Source organism: Arachis ipaensis, chromosome B06 (genome assembly GCF_000816755.2).
Source record: "Arachis ipaensis cultivar K30076 chromosome B06, Araip1.1, whole genome shotgun sequence".
Classification (NCBI taxonomy): domain Eukaryota; kingdom Viridiplantae; phylum Streptophyta; class Magnoliopsida; order Fabales; family Fabaceae; genus Arachis; species Arachis ipaensis.
The window spans coordinates 81,868,954-81,875,755 of record NC_029790.2 but is presented as its reverse complement, the minus strand read 5'-3'; the positions used below and the strand labels follow the sequence as shown (position 1 = coordinate 81,875,755).

General features: G+C 36.6%; 1 long non-coding RNA gene across 1 annotated transcript; it reads left to right on the top strand.

Moving 5' to 3' along the window:
* LOC110264021 lies at window positions 2,174–3,541 on the top strand. Its single transcript, XR_002349752.1, has 3 exons — window positions 2,174–2,245; window positions 2,324–2,467; window positions 3,493–3,541. It is a non-coding gene; the product is annotated as an uncharacterized LOC110264021 (long non-coding RNA).

Below are 6,802 nucleotides of genomic sequence, written 5' to 3'. Positions count from 1 at the left end.
CTATCACTAAACACCTCCATACAATCCTAATCCACCATCATATCACCAACCATATATGCTTCAACAACCGCAATATGAGCCATACAATCCATATTTAAAACACCACCATTCCAACACCAATATCCCCAAGAACCACCACTCCCATATACACCACCTCAATTTAATCACCAATATCAACCATCTCACACATATGAAACTTCTCTCCCAAACAATGAATTCTCTTTTTCCCCTCAATACGAAGTTCTCCAACCCTTGCTTCAAGAACAAAAAGAGTGATGAGCGGATATTTTATACACTTTTGGGCACTATTTTCTCAGTATTTTTAGTATGTTTTGTTAAGTTTTATTATGTTTTAGTAGGTTTTAGGGCAAAAATTACTTTTTGGATGCTACTTTGAGTCTTTGTGGTTTTTCTATAATTTTAGGTGAATTTTGGATGAATCTGGCAAGTTTTGGAACAGTCTGATTCAAAGGCAAAGAAAGGACTGCAGATGCTATCAACTCCTGACCTCCGTGCATTCAAACAAGTATTTCTGGAGCTACAGAGGTTCAATTAACGTGCTCTCAATGGTGTTGGAAAGCTAACTCCCAGGGCTTTCCAGAAATATATAATAGTCTATACTTATTTTTGAAAATGAAGGTCCAAAACGGGCATTGAACGCCCAAAACACCCCCTTTCTGGCGTTCAACACCCCAAAGGGAGCAAGCTTGGCGTTTGGACACCCAAAAGGGATCAAACTCGGTGTACAACACCCCAAGAGGAGCACTAGGATGTGGATTCACCCCAAGCTCAGCCTAAATATGTAAGACCCAGAACTTTTGAAAAGTCTTATTATGATCAAGTCTCAAATCATATAGTTATTTATAGCCTTAATTTCAGAGATTATTTTATTAAAGATAATTAAGGCAAGTTTTGATTTATTGAATTTGAGACGAGTTATGATTTTTATCCAATTTTATAATTATTGGGTTATTTTCTATATTCAGATTATGAATTTGGCAGTTATGAAATAAGAAGGGTTTTACATGATTTAGATTAGATAAGTAATATTTTAAATATTATCACTGCTATTTTGGAAAATGAAGAAATTAATTATATTATTCCTAATTTTTAGATTTGGGCATTTTATTGAAAATAATTTGTAAAATGGATGAGCAAATGGTATTTTCTATATACAATTAGTATTGGATTTAATGTGGGTTTCAATTATTATATTATTCTCAAAATTATGTGAAATTACCATAAGGTCCCTAACCCTAATTTTTGAAAATGAAACCCTAACCCAGCGACCCGTTATCCGACCCGGTTCTCTTTTCCCCTATACCCAGCTGCAGCCGAAATCCCTTTCTTTCCCCCCAAAGCAGCAGCAAACACACTCAAACCCTTTCATCGGAAACTGAACAGAGAGTGAGAGGCTGGGTTGTGGCTGAGAAGAGGAGAGGAGAGAGGAGGCCATGCCGGCGCGTCGGACTTTACCACCGCCGTCGCGTTGTCGTCGCCAGGCCTGCGAGTTGCCATCCGCGCCGCTGCCGCCACCCCACGACGAGAGGAGGTTCGCAGCGAGTAGCGCCGGAATGAGGGAAAGACCAAGTGGGGGGCTTTCGCTGTTCTCCTCGTCGCCGACTAGCTCGCCGCCGCCACCGTGATGCTCGCGTCGTCGTCCTCCTCACCGCGAAGTCTGAGTCCTCGCCATCCATGGAGGGCCGAAGAGAGAAGCCCGAGTAGAAGAGAGAGAGAGAACGGCAGAAAAGGGGGTCCCTGTTCTGCGGCCGTGCCTCCGCCGTCGCGGGTCCTCCGCTGTCCTTCCACCATTACTGAAGTCCCCCACCGCCATGGCTTACTGTTCGAAGGTGCCACCTCGCCACTGCTGGAGGTCTGCTCCGATCCAGTTCGAAGGAGAGAGCGCCATTGAGTGGGGGAAACGCCTCTGTCACGCTCCTCGGTCACTAGTGGTGGAGCCGCGTCGCCGTCACCCCTGGGATTGCTGTTCTTACCACTGCTGCTAAAACCACCGCCGAGGCTTTTGCCGTTTCTGCTGCCGGAGAATGCAGCTTAGCCACCGGAAAACCACTGCTGGTAAGGGTCCTTGCATTTGGTCTTCATTACTTTCTATTCATGGGTCTTTATCGTCATGACGTTGTTGTGCAGTCGCGGTTGTCGAAGTCTTATATTGCCGCTGCCGCTTGAGGCGGCTGACGCAGCCGCTACCAGGTTGATATGGAGCTGCGGCTGTTTTGTTAATTCAGTGAGTATTTTACGTTTCGAAACCTCCGCGTTAATGTCTTGTTATGTATATTAAGGTCTTGCGGTATTATTGTGTTAGGAGTTAGAATCCAGTTTGCTTATGCCGCTTGTAGCTGTTTCTGATTTTGTAACAAGTAGAGCCGAGGTTTTGGTTGCCGGTGATTTCGAGTTGAGGCGGAAATGGGCTTGATGAGGCGTTTGGATTATGGAATTGCGTTTTGAGGTAGGGGCGCTTTCCGAAAACTATAGTTTATTATTGGAATTATTACATATGGGTACTGATGTGAGATATTGTGTATTTGGTGATTATATCTGCCTTATGTATTATTTGATTGACTCAAATGACTATGGATGTTGGTTTGGCTGAATTGTTGTGTGGCTTATGAAATGTAATGTTTAAAGTTGATTCTTTAAAGATTTAAAATGAGTTTAATCCGTCGAGGATTGGTTTGAATTGAGTCAATTATTTTGATGATGTGAAAGATAGAATGCTCTTGAAATTCAGCCTGGGTTGCTTTAATTGCTCTGGTTTTGATAAATGATTTATTGCTGCACCGATTCTTTAAAGCTTTAGAAATGAGTTAAATCGGTTGATATTGAGTTGATTTCTGAAATGGTTTCCTTGAGATATGCCACTGAGGCGACTGTTGGATTTAGCTTGCTTTTGAATTGATTTATGGTTTTGAACTGTTGAAAAGGAATGAGAAACGGATTAGTTGGGACCCGAACCGGGTGGCAAAAGTCCAAGTTTTAGGGGAGGTGCTGCCGAAATTTCTATAAAATCCGGGTCTTTATTGAAATGTTATCTGGAAAATGATGAGTTAAAGACTTCTACTATTTTATTTGAATTATCGAGAAAAGGATGATTCATGCTTTCGAAATGAATTAATAAAGGGGAAATTGTGATTTAGTCTTGCTTCTTAAGAAAGGCATTGTATCTCTTTCAGGAGAAGGTTATTTAGATGAAACTTGTGCTTTAAAGCTGTTTGGATGTGAAAAGCGTTTATGCCTTTGAATTTGACTTGGGGGTTTCAATTAAAGAAGTTTCAATGACTTTGAAAGAACCTGAGGGTCTATTGATAGATAAACCGTTTTGAAAGGCTTTTGAGTTTTTGAGAATTGAATGGTTCCTCTTTCAGAAAAGATTTCCGACTTTACTTTCATTATAAACCGTTGTTTTTGAAAAGAGGCATGGAGAACCCTTTCGAGGATGATGTTCTCACCCCCCCTACATTTTTCCCCTTTCAGGATATGGGCGCAGAAGTCACGAAGAGTTTATTTAGTTGTTGTTGAAATGCTCTGTATTGCTTTAGGTTATTATTTGTACCCTCGCCTTTATCTTGAGATATTCTGTAAGAGGGATAGGAATTGTATTGTCTAATGCTTGTAATATTATTTATATATATGTGTGTATATATATATGGATGTACTCTTTATGAGCTTTTGTAAGTTGTATGGTATTTGTGGATGTACGTTATCGAACGAAAGTATTTTTGGATCGGTATTGCGACTTAAAGTTTTAAACAGGCTCATATTTTAGTATTAAATAATATAAAAGTCGTCGTAATGTCCGAACTATCAGAGTCGCGCAGCCGGAAGTGTGAGCTTTGGTAGTTAGGGTGTTACAAAATACTCACCAAGTGGGTCCGGAAGTGGATTTTCGCACCCTTTAGCTTAGTTTATCATATTTTTGCAATTTTTAATTATGAGTAGCATCTTTTAGGTCTAGTATTTTTATTATAAATAAGAAACTTCCTTCCTCCTGAGGATTATGCCTCCGAGGAGGGGAGAAGCACAGACATATTACATTACACCTTCTTAATGCGTTCTTTATACAGTATGAGCAACTAAACCTCCTAAGTTAGGGTTAGGAGCTCTGCTGATTCTCATGGATTAATAATATTACTATTTCAATTTCAATATGTCTGATTCTATTCTCTTATGCATTCTCATTCTTCAATCTCAATGAATTTGGGGTGAACCATGACATTCATCCTTATTCTACATGGGTTTTGTGCGAGTCCTGTCTCAAATAGCATTGAACTAAAGCTAGAGAATGCATTGTAGATTCCAAGAGGGTACTTGGGTAACTTTGGATACGTGACATGAAATCCTGTTGATCGTGGGTATCTGAGGTCTCTGTGGCGCTAAGGCTAAAGTTAGAAAAGCAGCATTCTCTGATCCGAAATATCCGACCTTGTCTGTGGCATTTTAAGTAGGATCTTGAAGGGGAGTGGATTGCTTAGAGCTTCATCTCCGGCTTCAGTGAGAAGTCATGAGTTAACTTGATGATAGGACTTGAGTTACTCGGATATGGTGGATTGCTGTGGTTTAGAAGAGATTAACTTGATGAGAGGACATGAGTTAATCACTTACGGCTGCCATTGAATGAATCATTCGTTATTGAAGTAGACAGTAAGAAAAGTTAATCGGAAAGATAAAGCATCTCCGAAACCTTAACTGAATCCTTATCACACATCAATCTGGTATTTCGTTCTTTATTATTTCATTTATGCTTTCAAACAAACAACCATCTTTTTGAATTGCCTGACTAAGATCAACAAGGTAGCCATTGCTTGCTCAATCCGACAATCTCTGTGGGATTCGACCCTCACTCACCTGAGGTATTACTTGGACGACCCGATGCACTTGCCGTCCATCTGTGCGAAGTTTGCGAAGTTCAATTTTGCGCACCAAGTTTTTGGCTCCATTGCCGGGGATTTTTTGAGATTGACAAACTACCGGACTATCTTGTTGCTTAGATTAGGTTCTTTTTACGGTTTATTTGCTCTTTTGCGTGTGTTTCTTGTTTTCTTTTTCAAAAACTTTTCAAAACCTTTTCTTTTCTTTAGTAATCTTTATCTTTTGTTTGAGTCTTGTGTCAATCTTTAAGTTTGGTATCTTTTTGGTGTTTCTTGGTTTTTCTTTCCTTTAGATTTTTGAAAAATTACCTTAATTATTCTTTTTTTGTGTTCAAAATTGTTCTTGCTATTTTTCTTTGTTTGATCTCAGAAACTTTAAGTTTGATGTCTCTTTATGTTTTTTCTTTCCAAAATTTTGAAAATTATAGTCTTTGATTTCAAAAATCTCTAGGTTTGGTGTCTTTCTATGTTTGTCATTGCAAATTTTTGAAAATTAATGCTTTGATTTCAAAATTTTTTAAGTTTAGTGTCAATTTGGTAGTATTGTTCTATCTTTTGGGCTTTAGTTGGTCTGTCTTTTCTTGAGTTTTTAAAAACTTGTTCTTATTTTTTTTTGTATTCGAATTGTTCTTAGTGTTTTTCTTTGTTTGATTCCAAAATTTTTAAGTTTAGTGTCTTTTTGTGTTTCTCCTTTGTAATTTTCGAATTTAATAGGTTTTGAATTTAAAATTTTTAAGTTTGGTGTCCAATTAGTTATCTTTTTGTTTATCTTGTTATCTTTTCAAATCTTTACCTTATATTTCCTTTCTTTGAATTTCAAAATCTTGTTATCTTATCTTAATTCAAAGTCAATTTTCAAAATTAATTTTTTGTTTCAAATTCAATTTTCAAAAGTTTAGTGTTTTGTTGGATTCTCTCTATTTCAAAATTAAATTTCAAATCATATCTTGCTTATCTTTCTTGATCTTTAAATCTTTATCATATCTTTTTTCTTTATTTTCAAAATTCTGTTATCTTATCTTATTTAATTTCAAATTTTGCATGTTTAATATCTTGTTAGTTTTTCTTTCTTTCAAAATTGAATTTTAAATCTTTAAAAATCTTTTCAAATATTATCTTATCTTGTTTGAATCTTTCTTTCCAAATTTGAATTTTAAAATCTCTCTTTGACTTTTTCTTTTTAAATTTCAAAAACATATCTTTTTCAAATCTTATCTTTTTGATGTTCAAATCTTGTTATCTTATCCTTAATTCAAAAAAGTTGAGTATTTTGTTAGTTGTTCTTTTCAAATTTGAAATTCAAATCTTTAAAATTTTCAAATAATATCTTATTTACATTTTCCTTGATTCTAATTATTTGATTTACATTCAAATTTTAAATTTAAATTTTAAAAGTTTGGTGTTTTCTCTTTCTTTTTGAATTTCAAATTTTCTTTTTCTAAACTGTTTTTAAAATTTTTCAAAATTTCTAAAATTATTTTTTCAAATTATTTTTTTAATTTTTAATTTTAATTATTTTAAATTCGAAATTAAAAAAAAATTAATTATTGTTTCTTCTTGGGTATCTCACTGAGAGCTCTTTATACTCTGACATAGAGACTCCCACTTTTCTTTGTCTCTTGTTTGTGTATGCAGGAACAGGAAGAGTGCACCATGGATCTAGAGGGAGAGACACAACCAAGAAGAACCTTGGGGTCTTACACAGCCCCCACTCCTGACTTCTATAGAAGCAGCATCAGTATACCTCCTATTGGAGTAGCTCATTTTGAGCTCACCCATAGCTAATCACTCTAGTGCAGCAAAACTGCCAGTTTCAAGGACTTCCACAAGAAGAACCCACATAATTTCTTGCTGAATTTTTGCAGATACCTGACACAGTAAGAACTAGCGAAGTAAACCAGGATGTCTACAGGCTA